Here is a 17,202-nt window from a genome sequence, read left to right on the forward strand (position 1 = left end):
TTTATAAGATTTATATATATCTTTTCCATATGGGTTCGTAGAAAAATAAGTCCAGTATTATAGAATGAAACCAAAGGTACCCACGGTTGCCTTTGACGGTGCAAAACGTTTCGTCGACATTGTTGTGTTTGTTGGGGATTCAACTTAAAAACTAGTGATGTGCGATACCACTGATTTCCTATCCGATCCGATACCAAGTAAAATTCAGGGTGGTATCTACGATACTGATCCGATGCCGATACTTTGTATAAAAACGTATTTTATTTATTGTATCTTAAATTATAGCGTCATAATGATTACTTGTTCTTATCACTTAATAATGCAGAATTCATCATATAGAAATAAAAAAGCTGAATTGTGCGCTATTTGAACACCTTGCCTGCCTGCAGCACTAAAGGACTCCGTGAGAGACGTCTGTCTCGCCCTAGCAGCACCTGTCCCTGTCCACTCCTCTTCAGTTCGCCTCAACATACACTCGTCATATTCTGTAATACGATTTACTCTGAGGTGTTTGACAAATTTGTGGTGTTGCCACAACACCTCACTTTCTTGCCACATGTATCGCAAACCACGTCTCAGCTGTTTGTGGATGTAAAATACGTCCACACATAACTCCAATTACGCTCAGCCATTGTTGTGAGTGTGCACGCCAAGGGGCTGCGACACATTTACATAGCTGTATTTCGCACATGACTATGAAAGGCGGAAGAGAAAGTAGTTCCTTCCAATGTAGACAATCCGAATGAAATAAGTTCTTTCCACTGTGTTCCTGTTAATGATAAACTACAAATTTAGCCTAAATTACTAAAGTATTGATATTTTAATGTGAGAATCGATTCTAGAACATAAATGACTGGTATCAGAGGAACTGATATTTCAGTATTGATCTGCACATCACTATTAAAAACTAAGAACTTCAGAGTCACATTGCTAGCGAGCGATTGAATATTTAAGTAAACTTGACAAGCTGAACGCACTCTGTACTGTGGTCTATAGCCAAACAAGACACAGAACACAATGCGCTATAAAAAAACAAACAAAAAAAACAAACAAGGAAAATTGCACAAAAAAAATCTGCGAAAGAGCGAGACTGCGAAAGGTGAGCCACGTTATGGCAGGGACAACTGTACAAAGCAAATTCAAAAGTGTTAAATGTTTTGGTGTTAGTAGTCTTCTTGCAAAAGTAGAGTTAATTTTACTCTAAGTAGAGTCACATTCTTTTAATGTAACTCTGAGGTGTAAAATGATAGTAGTTAAAATCGAGTGTTAAAAATTAGTGTTTCTATGTCAAATCTGGAGGTGTTACAATGGAAACATTAACTCTTGACCTCTTAACTCTGAACTCCTACAGGGGCTATGACACCAATAGAGTAAATTTACAGACTCCGCCCCCAGCACCATAGGCTTCAATCGAAGCTGAAGTGAAGCCGTTTCAGAACATTTTGCTCTACATATTTGAGTTGTTTGCCATGCTTGGTAAGTCATTTTTTCAAAGATTGTTTCAATTATTATTATTAGCTTTTACTTCTGTGGCTCTTTGGAGTTTAGACAAAGCTGTGTGAAAGGCATTAGCCATGTTGCTCGGTGATAGCATAATATTCTGTTTTAGCTAGCTGAAAGGTATTGTTTGCAGGCAAATACCACAGCCTTGAAAAAAAGCTTGCATGTGAATTTTCAGTCACATTTTTGGTTAAATACACCTAAAACAATGTCTAGAATGTGAAATGTTGGTATAATGGTGCTACTTGAAGCCTGAAAATGATCTCCCATAAAAAAAAACAAAAACAAGCAAACAGCAGTAGCAGATGTCCTCACTGGGTTCTACATTAGCATTTAGATCCCTCCAGAGTTTTGTGCACACGGTTTAGGTAAAAATGAAAAAGGTTGAGGTTTTACATTTAGTTCAGTATTACCTGTTGCCTGTGTCCTTGTCTTTTGGGAAAATACTTTACACAAGTAATGGCTCAAAAAGGATTTCTTTTTTTTTTTACTGTGCTGCAATTGATTACCAGATTATTTGTGCCATTAATTAGTGTCAACTAATTTTTATTCAATCTCCACATAGGATATGCTTGTGAAGATGGAATATGGGGGAGAGCAGAAGTGCATTGAAATTCCACAAAGTGATGAATGAAGGACATGCATATTGTATTGAAGAAATAAGTGATGAGAATGCTGTTATTTGCATTTACCAGCTCATCTATGTCAGACCTTTTGATAAACAAAATTCTAATGAAAGTGAGAACATGTACACTGTTACATCTTTAAGAAAATGTTTTGAAATTGTGGTGCACAGTTCAGAATAAATGTTTATAAAAAAAAACATTGCGTCTTTTTAGGAAATGTTTATTTCCAAAAGAAATTTCTAAAAGTTCAGAACAGTAAAATTCCCGCTTTTTAGAATTAATTAGAAGATAACTCTTACGTAGTTAAATTAAAATACTCTTTGAGAGTTAATATATAAACTCTTAACACCTAGTTAGCATCAGTAAGCTTTAAATTATCAAATCCAGACAGATTTGGTGTTTAACACTAAATCAGAGTTAACGTACCAACTCTCCAAAAAAAGTGATAAATTAACACTCTCTGGTGTGGACCCATATAGACACTTTAATGGTGTTGAAATCAAATCTGACAGTGTTAATTTGGACATGCTGGATTTGCTGTGTACTGTCTAATATAAAGAAATACACAGTGTACTGTCAGTGTTGAGGATGAAAATCAGGCAGGAGAACTCATTAAACACCCCCTTACATCTTGTTAAATTCTGAAATCCACAAACAGCAGCAGATCAACTGATCACAACCTGTACACTACGAAAATCTCCTGGGGCTCTAAATAGAAATTATTATGAGTTATGATACTTTTCCCCACATTGAGCCATTACAACCATTACAATTGTTCCCGTACTGACTAACTCCCCAATTTGGTCCCAAATACGACCTAATTTCTCAATGGTGCGACTAAAAAAAAATCCTAGGTCGCACCAGTGCGACCAGCCGTTCGAGTGAAAGAAAAAAAGTCTATGCAACTCTGAAAGTCTATGTGTGGCCAACAGCAGACAACATTATGCCCTATCATGGCCTAAGTGTGCTGCTGAAGCGCCGCAGCACCGACTCCGTGCTGCTGCTGTTCGATTGATTTCTGTGTCATGCAAGTGTCTCTGCACAGTCGGCAGAAAAGGGAAATGACGAAGGAAGGCTTCCCCACAATAATCCAATAGTGCACGGCGACACCTGCACATTCTGCCAATGTTCTGCCAAAAAAGATCCTAGGCCGCACCGCTGCGACCAGCCATTCGAGTGAAAAAAAACCAAACAAACAAAAAAGACTCTGCAACTCTTAAAGTCTCTGTGTGGTTAACAACAGACACCAGGGCTCACAAAATCGCCCGGGACGTCGGGCTAGCGATTTTTCCAGTCGGGCTACAAAAATCCATCTCAGTCCTGCCCGTCAAGCTATCGTAGGAAGGAAAAATATATGTCAATGCTTTTGCATTCTTTCGCAAATGTAGCTGGGTAATTATGTCATTGGCATCGATGAACCACTGTCAATATGTGACATTTGAAATGGCGTTTGAATTTGGGCTTGTTTTTTGCTTTCACTTTCACTTTGCGATCGCACGAACTGTGTATAGAGATCAGCAGTACTGATTGGTGAATGACAGATTAATTGCGCACTAATTCCTCTGGCATAGTCTTATCAATTGTTAGCTTACTATTCAAACATGACAAGTGAAATCTCCCGCAGCAAGCTTAAACATGTCATAGAGGTTAATTGCGCAGAGAATCGCTGACCGTTATGTAAGTACGTGTGTAAATGCAGATGGATTTACGCAGGAATTTTAGTTCTGCAGAGCCAAATAAGACAGGTCAAGGTGAAGAAGGGACAGCCAAAGAAAAGCCTACCACAAAATGGAAAAGTTATGACAAATCAGACTATGAGGCAAAAAGAAAGCGCAGCTTTTTTGGTTTCATGGTCAAAAGAATTTCTGTGGTTGGAATATAGTAAGCTAAATAACATAATAACATTTAATGTTCTGCCGGGTGTGTTGAGTTTCCCTCGATTTCTGAGTTGACAAGCGCCTTTGTTATTGGGACCAGTAATTTTAAGAAAGACCCCCCATCAGAACCCATGAGAAATGCAAAAGTACATTATTGCTCAGTCTGCAGTATCTTTCCTAGAACAAACACCAATTGCAAAAAACATACTAAAAATAAACCAAGTACAACAAGAAGTCCTGAAAAAGCTGTTTAGAACAGCATACTATGTTACGAAGAGTGAACTACCATTGGCAATATTTAGCAGTCTTTGCAAACTTCAAAAAGCAAATGTCCTAGATCTTGGTTCCACTTACCTCTTACCCGTGATTTCAGTGGAAATTTCAAATTCAGGATCTGACACAGACTGATTCATGTTCTACACAGTTCTTACAAGTTCATAGAAATTTCTGTTCAATTAGAACCAAATACTTGAGTTGATGATTGTAATTTTTATACAGTTTTTGTAATTTGTGTTTTAACTATCTTTTGATTGGTGTTTTGTTTCCTTTACAGTATTATACTTAATAATATTGTAAAGGAAACAAAACATCAATCAAAAAATTGTCCTTTTTTTTTTTTTTTTTTTAATTCGGGCTACTTAAATTTATTTTCGGCTACCAAAAACTGAAGAGTGCCTGCCCGAAGGGGTACCAGGGATTTTGAAATTTTTTGAGCCCTGGGAGCCATTATGCCCATATTGTGGTCTAAACCAATCAGATATTGAGATGTTCAGTTCAAAGCCTTTGAGGCACTTTTAATTTTGACTTTCTTTTGATTTTATATATCTTGAGATATTTTTAGTTTAAATTTCAGTTCAGCGAAGCACTTTAAGCACAAGAACGTTTTCAGTACCGTATTTTTCGGACTATAAGGTGCACTTAAAATCCTTTCATTTCCTCAAAAGTGTGCCTTATGTATGAATTCTATTTGTGCTTACTGAACGTGAACAGATTTATGTTACACAGCACTCAAAAATCTGTCAAAATGTTTTAGTACGACTTCGGTAAGCAATGAAGCCACACCGCTTGATGGACTGTTGGAGCATTACAGCTACCATAGTCAGGAGCCTTGCAGATTAATACGTACCGTGCTTCAACATAATATTACCGTATTGCGTGTGTATAAGGACCCAAAAATGGCACCTGTTAAGAGACATGCTCATGAAGCAGATTTCAAATTCTATCAGTCATGCAGTATGACATGGGAATAGAGCAGCAGCAAGAGAATTCAACATTAATGAATCAATGGTACAAAAGTGGAGGAAGCAAGAAGAATGCATTTCATATCTTAATAACGTACATCTGCCATAGAGTTGCTAGCTTAGTTAGCATCAGTGAATTGAACTGGCATTTACTTTCTACTGAAATGATAAATTCAAAAAAACGGACAACCATTTAATTGCCCATATTCATCTGATTTCTAGCAACAGAACTTCAGCAAGTGGTTATTAAGCAGAAAGGTGGATAAATAATGGTAATACATCTAATGTCCTGAGAAGTAAGTTTCACAATTGCCATGAATGAGGAGGCTTTGCATCCAGCTTGCGGTGTGTGTGGCAACTGCTACAGGCAGGACCTGAAGCCAGTCAAGGTGCATCTAGATATGCGTGGCATTAAAAAAAGCAAATACTAGACCAGGGGTGTCAAACTCAAATACACAGTGGGCCAAAATTCAAAATTGGAACAAAGTCGCGGGCTAACGTTAATATTTAATAAAAAATCTTCCTCCAGATATAAGAATGAATCTTTTCTTATGGACTCAAACAAGTTTTGCTGAAAAACTGAATATGGAACAAGCAAAGCTTAATACTAAACTATATATATATATTAGCTGTATAATACCAGTAGGCCAGCTCTAATAGTAATTTGGTATGGCTTTGCGGGCCAAATGTAATTGGGCTGCAGGCCAAATTTGGCCCGCGGGCCAGAGTTTGACACCTATGTACTAGACTAAACACACACATTTAGATAGGGATGGGTATCGAAACCCGGATCTTGTTGAGAACCGGTTCCCACTGTTTCAATTCCTTGGAATTGTTTGCCATTTTTGCAAACGATTCCCTTATCGATTCCAGTCGCCCCGAATGACGTCACCACGTTGCGGAGCGTCATTTACCTGGCAGGAAACACGGCGCCTAAGCGGCTCAAACACTCAAAAGTTTGGTTATACTTTACGAGAACGGATGACAACAGGGCAACTTGCAATACTTGAAAAGTAGATATTTCATTTAAGGGAGGAAACACTACGAATATGCAAAAGCATTTGCTCACAAAACACGTGATGATCTTAAATGAATGTCGTGTTTTTAATTCCGCTCCGGACTCGTGAATCTCAACCCAGCAGCAGCGGTAACGTTTGCACGTCCTCTCCCGTTAATGCGGCAGGTAAATAATCAACTAACAGTACATATTATGTTAGCGCGATCTGCCTTATTACAAAACCTGCTATTACTGTGCATTTAGGTGACCATGATGAGAAAGACAGAGTCTGGCTGCCTCAGATGCTGGCAGTTCTCGCTGCAGTCTACCGGTTGCGTCTCCTTTCAGGCCAGGATAGACGAATGTCACCGAGCAGTGACTAAGTTTGTGGTAAAAGGCTTGCACCCATTTGCCACAGCAGGTGCCCCCGATTTTCAGTAAGTGAATGTGTTTAATTGTAGGCAGGGACATTACTGGATATTCTTGTGTAATTGCTACAGAATAATTTATGTTATACTTTGTTATTGTTACAGAAGAATATTTATTTTATTATTTTACATTTACAATTTTTGTTTCCTGGGGACCCTGTGACACCCCATTGAAGAGCCAGGCTGTGGATCTCTTAAGATCTCACTGTTGGGTTTGTAAGGCCATGTTACTCCTAAATTTCTATCTTGTTCAAAGAGAAGATATAAAACAAAGTTCTAAGCTAATCAACCTTAGTGTTCTCCTTTTTAAAAAATAAGAATCGATAAAGAATCGAATCGTTAAACAGAATCGAAAATGGAATCGGAATCGTGAAAATCTTATCAATACCCATCCCTACATTTAGATGTAAAATTTCTGATGTGTTCACAGTGAAAGCCTCACAAGCCTCACATCTAGGCAATTTAGCTGTCAGGTTTCAAAGGATATGTCAGCTGGTTGTTGAGTTAAGATACATTGATGGTACATAGATTACGAACTTTTTAGCTCGATTTCCTTGATGTTTCAGTTTATTTGAAGTGTATGTTTAAATGTAAGCATCCCATCAGATCATGGGGAAGAAAATTCGGGGGTTTTTTGTTTGTTTTTTTTTAACTAATTTGTGGTGCTAAGCACAGTGTCATAGACAAAGGACTGGGATGCAGTAGAGCTGCAGTACATGTGTGAAAAGAGCTTATAGTGAAACTGTGAACAATAACATTCTCTTACTCACACGCCAATTGCACAAACACTGGGGATGAAGCACTAGAACACAGCAACAGGCAACCCCCATCATGGATAAAGAAGGCATCCAAAGAAATCCCCCAACTCTCTCCCTCTCATACACACGCAGGAAGATGAAGGAAGGGGGGAGAGGGCATGCAGAGTGCTGGCATTTGGCTCAAACAGACGCTCACAAAGCTCTTGGGACCCCAGAGATGCAGGAAAAGCAGGGGGAGAGTGAAGAAGGAGGAGGGGTTGCAGCAATGCCATTTCCAAGCAGCCAGCCTGTGGAGCAAGGCACTTGGAGAGAAGGAGAACAAAAAGAATAGAGAGAATAGCTGCATCTTCTCCTCCCCCTCCTCTCTTTCTTCCATGTGGAGGTCAGTGTGCTCAGTGGGGAGGATCAGCCACTGCAGCCAGTCCTACAGTGCTCTGCAAAGTGCTCTCACATATTATCTGCAGCAATGCAGCCCGAGTCCTGATATGCAGCCACAAGAACACAGAAACAACATCAAGGCTGGAACATCTATCGGTATACTGCTAAAAAAAATCCCGTCTAACATCGGAAGCCCAGCCTCATCCAGCAATGTTACACTGTCAGAAATTGCTCAGAGCTGCTAGGCTTTATTGTGAAAGGAAAATGTTAGTCATGAGGCTGAATTGTTAATAAATATGACTACAAACCTGTTTCACTTGATTGCAAAAATGATGCAGCTCTAAATCAGCACCAATCTAACAAGTTTAGGTTTAGGTAATGAAATATGCACATGCCACATTATCATCAAAAGTACCTGGAAAACGAAGGTAATCTAAACATTTCTGCCATCTTTTAAAGGCAAATCTCTAAATTTTTAAATCCCACATCACACACGATAATTACCACTCAGAGGCACAACAAAACATCTCCAGCTCAGTTCACTTGTATTTCCTCTGTATCATGGACAACTCATGACACCTCCTACACAAGACAGTTCTGAGGCAGCAGAGCTCCTTCCTCAGACTGACTCAACCATAAAAAGTGCTTCAGGAAATTATTCCTACCATTCTCTGTAAGTATAAGACGTGGTTGTTCAAACATACATATAGTATGGGTTTTTTTTTTTTTCAATTTAATTCAATTTATAAATGGGGCCAAATCTTAGCAACTGTTGCCTCAAGGCAAGTTGTAGCACACATAGAAAAAAAACAAAAACAAAAAGCGTTTCAAAAGAAGAACTCATCATGTTACATTCCACAGCATAAATCTAAGTATTTTGTGTCCTAAATATGAATATTGAATTGCAGTTTTCTGTTAGTGTTTACTCTGAGTAATTCACTCACCCCATATGGAAAAGAAATAGTAAAAACATATATGATTTACTCGTGAAAGTGGCCACTTTCTCATTACTTTCATATATTTTTTTAGTAAGTATCCAAAACATACAAGTTTCATTATATAATTTTTCAAGGGATCTTATATGTGTTTTCACTCTTGTGTGCTTTTCATACAGTTTCATACAAGACAGATAAAAACTTTATAAGATTTATATATATCTTTTCCATATGGGTTCGTAGAAAAATAAGTCCAGTATTATAGAATGAAACCAAAGGTACCCACGGTTGCCTTTGACGGTGCAAAACGTTTCGTCGACATTGTTGTGTTTGTTGGGGATTCAACTTAAAAACTAGTGATGTGCGATACCACTGATTTCCTATCCGATCCGATACCAAGTAAAATTCAGGGTGGTATCTACGATACTGATCCGATGCCGATACTTTGTATAAAAACGTATTTTATTTATTGTATCTTAAATTATAGCGTCATAATGATTACTTGTTCTTATCACTTAATAATGCAGAATTCATCATATAGAAATAAAAAAGCTGAATTGTGCGCTATTTGAACACCTTGCCTGCCTGCAGCACTAAAGGACTCCGTGAGAGACGTCTGTCTCGCCCTAGCAGCACCTGTCCCTGTCCACTCCTCTTCAGTTCGCCTCAACATACACTCGTCATATTCTGTAATACGATTTACTCTGAGGTGTTTGACAAATTTGTGGTGTTGCCACAACACCTCACTTTCTTGCCACATGTATCGCAAACCACGTCTCAGCTGTTTGTGGATGTAAAATACGTCCACACATAACTCCAATTACGCTCAGCCATTGTTGTGAGTGTGCACGCCAAGGGGCTGCGACACATTTACATAGCTGTATTTCGCACATGACTATGAAAGGCGGAAGAGAAAGTAGTTCCTTCCAATGTAGACAATCCGAATGAAATAAGTTCTTTCCACTGTGTTCCTGTTAATGACTTAATCCTGTTAAGTTTAGACAAAAAGGCTTACAGTTGCATCACTCCCACAAACTTAATAACCAGGTTTAAACAAATCTACAAACAAAATATCAGAAATATCTCATACAAGATGATATCTTTTAGTATGTACAAAAAGCTATAATTAAACCTGCCACACTGCAGTCTAAAGCAGCCACTGTATTCCAATTAGACCTTGCATAACAGGTAAAGGACAAGGGTGTAAAGAAGGAATTGTTAAGTATGATAAGAGGTGATGATGAAGGGAGGAACTGTTGGGAAAGGAGGAGTGGAAAAGGAGCTGCACGGACTCTGGCAGGGCAGAACCAATTAACAGTGGATGCCTAGCTGGTGTTGTCTACCTGATGAAAGGTGAGAGGAGGAGGAAGCACCTTCATACTCTCTCCATCTTTCTGGCATACACACACACAGTAGCAGATGTGTGCAGACACGCACATGACTGATTTAAGCTGACATAGCAGTCTTTCTCTCTCCCTAATATATATATGCAATGCTTTGCTCTGAATACTATCATCATGTGTGAAAAACAGTAGAGAAAAAAAAGGCACCTCATTGCTATTGGTGGAAAAATGTATCATGTCGACAAATAAAAAAAAGTGGCATCATGTGGGATTTTATTGTTTCGGAATGATGTGAAAAATTTGGGAGTGACGGCAGCGAGATCTAGCGGGCGAGAGAGAGAAAGAGATGTGTAACGTTTAAGGTAGAGTGCATAGTTAGTGTGTTGTGTGATTGTTGTTTTGCTTTGTGTCAGTAAGGGTACTAATGAACGTCCCAAAGGAAGACACCATCTCCACTGAACAATGTCTCCAGGTGGAAAACCGGAGGAATCATACACCTGTTGTCAAGCCTGCAGGGTTTATCCCTGTGGTGTTCTCCCCTGCCTTGTGGCGGACAAACTTTTTTTTTTTACTGGCAAAAATAATTTGTGGGACATCTTATTATGACAGCTGATTGTTCTCTCATTTTAGTTTTAGTAGTTTTTTTTAATGGTTGTACAAAAAAAACCCCAAAAAAACAATGAAATGAAATGAAAAAATAACTGTACATGCAGACATAAGATTCTGCTGAAAACAATGATACCACACAAGGCAAAAAAAACATTTAAAGGTGAAATATAAATGTAAAATCAAAAGCAGTCAAATATGGCCAATTATAATCTGGAACTAAGTGGGTTAACTTTTTTTGCTAGGCCCCCCTTTGTTTTACAAGAATAATGCCCCCTGTAACTTTACTGTATAAAGAGCTAACATCTCCAAAATGTCAGGAGTAAATTAGTCATTACAAGAAGTGTTTGAGAACTAAAAATCAAGAATGTGGGATACTGTCTGTCCGTGATTTGGAGAGCCCAGCGCATGCTACCGATGCAGGGAAAACCAATTCTGCAGGGGAGACCTACCTTGGCACTTGTGCAGGTGAAGCCAAAGGGAAGATATGCTTCACCATATTTTCTAGTCTTTGGCTTGGAAGGAAGTTGGTTTGGAAACATATTTGGCGATGCTTCATCTCCTGCTTTGCATTTGTGTGGGAGCCCCATCAAAAACCTGTCCACTATGCCATCAGTCTCCAAGTGTGTTTTTTTTTTTGCTTTTTTTTTTTTGCCCCAGGGGGCGGGCCCCACACTTTGGGAATCTCTGGTTTAATTCAACAAAGCATGAAAAATTAGGTTTAAATTTTTCATGACAGTGCAGAATTTCTGACATTTCCCATATGGAAAAGAAATAGTAAAAACTTATATGATTTACTCATGAAAGTGGCCACTTTCATAAGTAAATCATATAAGGCTTACATGATTTACTCATGAAAGTGGCCACTTTCATGAGTAAATCATGTAAGCCTTATATGATTTACTTATGAAAGTGGCCACTTTCTCATTACTTTCATATATTGTTTTAGTAAGTATCCAAAACATACAAGTTTCATTATATAATTTTTCAAGGGATCTTATATCTGTTTTCACTCTTGTATGCTTTTCATACAAGTTTCACACAAGACAGATACAAACTTTATAAGATTTATATATATATCTTTTCCATATAGGTTTGTTTAAGTGCAAGCATGTAACAATTTTATTTTTTTCTAACAAAAAACTTAGACTTGTGTTTGTGAATGAACCACCTCAATTGTGAAGCTTTCTGGATTTTATACTTATTAGGCTACATATTTATTTATTATACAGGCTATACAGTAAAGTTGGGCGATTGGACGAATACATTGACTATTGACAATAGGGTGAGCCTATACCCATCATTTTTACAAGAGCGATTTATTTATTTATCATTTCCCCATGAGTACGTTTGCTAATAATGTTGGTTGAAGCTTACAGAAGCAGTCAACAGAAAAAATAATACCGCTGTTTCAACGGCACCCTCTTCCAGCTGTGAACAAATGCACCCTCCTCAGAGTGCACCAAAATGCAGCGACTCATTTACTGAAACTCATAACAGAAAGAAAGAAAGTTAGTTCAGAAAAAAACAAACATTTTATTTATTTCTTCTTCTTTTTTTTTAAACCCACAGTGGTGGGGAGGGAAACAAAGAGAAATTGGCTTCTTTTTTCCACTATAACCGTGTTTACAGGCAGCTCCGGTGTTTGTCTTACACACTCAACCAAACAACAAATACAAAATTAAACAAACAGTTACTTAAAAATCAAAATGTCTCTTCCAGCGAACATTAAAAAAAAACAAACAAACAGATTCTCTGCCGTATTGTTAAGTCTATTGTTAAGTCTTTGGTGCATCTCAAATAAATAAATAAATAATCCCAAAAGTAACTATATTAATACTGAAACAAACAAGAAAAGAAGGCAAAATATTCCCTCCAAACAAAACTTATACATTGTAATTGCGCAAATCAGTCCGTGCATGATTATATTGCTTTGCCCATCAAAAAGTCTGCACAAATATATCCCCTATCGTTGGTTATTGGACTGACGATTGTCAGTTGGAAAATTTTTACATATCACCTAGAGCTGGGCGATAGAACGATAACGATATGTATCGCAATATAACTTTTTCTCGATAGAAAAATTAAACTATCGCGATAGACCTCGCCGCTCTTGTCCTCTTAAAAAAAAAAAAAAAAAAAAAGAATAGCCAATCCAAATTAAGTAGCGCAGAGCCGAACCAATCACAGCCGCAGCGTCACGTCACGTGACTTGTTACGTACAGCACAAGTGCCAAACAAATACACATGTGCGGCTTGCACATGTGTATTTGTTTGGGAAGCAGCCAGCCACCGTACCGCCCGGGTAATGGAGGAAATGAGTGTGCCGACTAGAAAAATCAACCAAGCGTGACCGAAGGTTACCGAAGAGAAAACAGATGATGGTTCCAATGCCGGAGAGATTGTCGAACGGAAGAGCCATAGAAGTTCCGTAGTGTGAAGGTATTTCGGCTATTTCAAGTCTGACAAAAAACAGAGTAGTGTGCACTGTAAATTGTGCTGAAAGCAAGTCTGGAAATACAATAAACTGGTGCATGCGTTACGTCCACACGTACCCGGGTATTTTTGAAAACGCAGATTTTTCTATGCGTTTGCACCTTTCGTCCACACGTAAACGGCGTTTTTGGTCACTGAAAACGAAGATTTTTAAAAACTCCGGCCAGGGTGGATATTTTTGAAAACTCCGTTTTTGCATGTGTGGACTACAAAAACGGAGAAAACGCAGCGTCAAAGGTGTGCACATTTTTTGACGTCACACTGTGCGCCACGTTATTGTTTCGGTGAAATTAATTTCTACAATACTGTTACTGTTAATTCTACTCTCTGCAGTGTTTAAATGCTTACATATACACACAGTTACTGTCCCTCCACACATACGACTCGGTTCTGCTTCTATGCCCCAGCTTTGTTTACTTTTTCCCACCGAGGCTTCTAGACTTCTGGTTGGCCAACATTTCTGCACGGATAGGAATCTAGCTCCACCTGCTGCTTTGGCATGTTCATAGCAGCGTTTTCCTTCATTTCTCCCTTTATGTGTGGACGGGATTATTTTTTAAAACGAAAACGGAAAATCTCCGTTTTCAAAAATACCCGTGTACGTGTGGACGTAGCCTCAGTCTCTGACTGGAAGCGCTAATTCGTCATTCGGCTTTTGTCAGACTAAAGTAACTGTTAAAACTGTTTGAAAAGCTAAGCTATACAACAAGGAGAGATTGAGAATTTCCTTTTAGTTCTCAGTTTATTTGATATTGACAAAAGTTAGTCAGTTTTGTCTGTTCTTCTGTAAAACAAACTAAGATTTATTTTTAGAATTAATATTTTGTTTCTAAGTGGAATTGACAATTTAGTAGTCTGTTTCGTTTGTTCTATTTTGAAACTTAAACGCTTTAGCGGCTGCCTTTTGTGTAGTTTGCAATATTTGCCTTTATTTATCTGAAAAAGTCTCATGTTCCTTAAGTACATCTACCCTGTTGAACTTATTATGGGAAATAAATATTTAAATAAAAACAAGCTGCTGATTATTTCACATTTTACTTGTGAGCAACGGCACATTTAAATCTTACAAATATAGTTATTTGGCTTATATCGTGATAGATATCGTTATCGCCTGAAATGAAAAAAACATATCGTGATATGAAAAAATCTTATATCGCCCAGCTCTAATATCACCCAACCTTACTATACAGTACATAAAATTAAAATTCACATGTAACTGAAACGTTTAATTATGCAGGCTACAAAAAATAAATTAAGTTTAGATTATATTTATATGAAACCTGTATACTTACTGAATATGTATACTTCATTTTAACCATATGTAATATCTACAAATGTGTGTGCGTGTGTGTGTGTGTGTGTGGGGGGGGGGGTTAAAAAAAGGTTTTGATTTTGCCACCCCATTTGATGTCCATGCCGCCCTAAGAAAATTTCTTTAGATCCGCCCCTGCCAGTGCTCATGGTGAAAAGCGCACACGCAAGCTACAGACTTTTTCATTAATGCAGCTCCACCCTGAAGATCGGCCTTACTGGCCGCTAGTAACCTTGATGACATAGCTTCTCTTCACACACACTACATATCGATGCCCCCCCCCCCCTCCCCTCCCCTCAATGCCCACGGGACACTTAAAACCAGTCCCAGTTGTTGCTTCCATCTGTATGTCTGCAGCAACACACATGTTAACCTCGAAACTAGAGCACGTCTGCATCGCATCACATCACAAGAAGCATCCGAGGATTTCTCCCGAGCGCGTCCAGTATCATGAAACACGACGATTATTTTTATCATCTTCGTTCCACTCCCTGAGCACTGCAGCTCCAGCGATATGAGCGCTGCTGTAGGCGACAGCATTACAGAAATCATTCACATAAAGGTGCGACGGAGGCCTGCTTTGTGTGTGTGTGTGTGTGTGTGTACTAAAGTTGCATGACCAGTACCACACAGCTGGGCTAGTCCCGGTGGAGCAAAGACAGCTACACAGCGGTTCAGTCATGGCGGCTGCAGCGGAGACTGGACCACTAATGGTCGGAGCCCGCCGACCACCGTTTTCCCTCCATACCGTGAGGTAGCGCGCACCTACTGCGCTGTAACACGGCGAAAGCAGCAGCTAGAGCTCATCTCACCTCCACCATCCCTGTTTTCAGTAAGGAGAAAAGAAAATGCACTGCCGGCTCTCCAGAGCCGTCCCCCGCATTCACTTCGCACCTTTGCCCCCCACCAGCCCCTAAGCTACATGCGGTTTCCCGCGGAACTCACCCGGCCACGCTGCAGAAGACCTCGGTACGAAAGTCCGTCCAACTCCGCACGATCCTCCAACAATGACTGCAGAATGTCCGCTTCGATCTGATCCGCGCCCCCGCTCTGCTGATGCTGCTCCGCGAGCCGCGCGCTCACGACGAGGCCGGGGCGTGTGCAGAGATGCACGGGCAGAGCGCAACCTGCCGGAGATGCACAGATTTAACCAATTCTTTGCTCCATTTAGTCAAGTCAGCTAAGCTAAAGCTGTCACTAAACAACTTGCTTTCGCAGTTTGCTTTGGTTTATTATCCATGTGCACTGTGAAACCCGTTTTGTAGCATTTGGCTGATTCTGAGCAGAGTAAAGGCCTTTACACTTCAGGATTTCTTCATCAGTAGAAACATTCAGATCACTGTGGTACAAGTTCATCTTGCCTTCCTCCGTAGATGCTTGATTTTGGTGTCTCTTTATTTTCGGCTGACAGCAGAGGTGGGTCGAGTACCCAAAAATTGTACTCAAGTAAGAGTAGCATTACTTTAAAATATTATTACTCAAGTAAAAGTGAAAAGTAGTCTCAAAAAAAGTTACTCAAGTAAGAGTAAAAAAGTACTTGGTGAAAAGACTACTCAAGTAGTGAGTAACTGTTTGAAATGTCCGATTTATTTTTTTAAATAAATGCTATCAGACAAACAAAAATAAATAAATATACAAATCTTAGTATTTTCAACAGGAATATATGTAAAAACATCAACAAAATAAGGCATAACAATTCTAATTTCCAATTTCAGTTTTTCACAACATAAAGCTTTTTTCACCAATACCTACAGTAAATAATATAAATATATAAACAGTGCAAACAATTTCCAGTGACAAGATATGCTGTAAACTTTATATTCATTTTTGCTCCAAATGGCACAGCAGCCTCAGAGAAAACATTAGAACGAGGCAAAGCAGCTCATTTTACCATAAATTGTATAAGTGTGCATTTATTTCTGCATATTTAGCAAAAATGTGCCATTTCTTCGCTCAGTGAAGTGATGGTTAAGGTTCTTTCTGTGAAGCTGTAACTGTTTAGCAGTGAACAGGAGTCCTGGATGACTAAGAAGTCCTTCACAAGCTCCAGATGCAGGAAGAGCTGTACAGATTTTGATTGACAGCTTCTTGATGTGGGGAAAGCCATGCAATAGATCCACACCTCCAGTGAATGGACATGAAAGGTACCTCTCCAGCTCCCCTGCTTCTGGCTTTCCTGACCCCATGGATCCATTATCTTAGTCGGTTAGGCTGCTGTTTGCGCTGGACTCATCCGGCTCTGAGTCTAGGTGATGTCTGATGAAGTTGAGACCTGTGGAAAGAGGTATGGTTTCCAAAATAATTAGGTCTGGTCATTATAGTGCTGTATACACTGCCAAGCTGCGGATGTTTGGCAAGAAGATTTTATTATACTGGAGATGTTTTTTACTAACTCTTGCTGAAAAACAAAATCACCCGCAGTATTGCCTTCTGTTTTAACAGTTAAAGAAGTAGAGACGAGCTGTTTGCATGTGCGTTGAACTCTAGCGTCATTAACCAGGCTTATAGGCTATAAGCGTGAGCTATAATGGTGTATTCACACCGAACGCGATGGAACAAAACGCCCCAAACGCCCCTAATTTGACGCGTGCACATTCGCACCTGTGTCTGCCTGCGCACACGTGTCCAAGAAAAATCCATCGCGCCTCAAAATTGCATATTTTGACGCGTGTGAACCGGAAATGTGGGAGGAAGTTGTGCCAGAC

At 39.2% G+C, this 17,202-nt stretch overlaps 1 protein-coding gene across 9 annotated transcripts in view; it reads right to left on the reverse strand.

The window, feature by feature from the left end:
• fat3a (FAT atypical cadherin 3a) overlaps nt 1-15,570 on the reverse strand; it is a 197,083-nt gene extending 181,513 nt beyond the window's left edge. For all 9 annotated transcript variants that reach the window (XM_040036486.1, XM_040036487.1, XM_040036483.1 and 6 more), the window contains exon 1: nt 15,443-15,570. The gene's annotated coding sequence lies outside the window, so the exon portion shown is untranslated. The remainder of the gene's footprint in view (nt 1-15,442) is intronic.
• Nucleotides 15,571-17,202: the final 1,632 nt, after the last annotated feature.

The sequence above is a fragment of the Simochromis diagramma genome, unplaced genomic scaffold (assembly GCF_900408965.1).
Source record: "Simochromis diagramma unplaced genomic scaffold, fSimDia1.1 OVJJ01000324.1, whole genome shotgun sequence".
Taxonomy (NCBI): Eukaryota; Metazoa; Chordata; class Actinopteri; order Cichliformes; family Cichlidae; genus Simochromis; species Simochromis diagramma.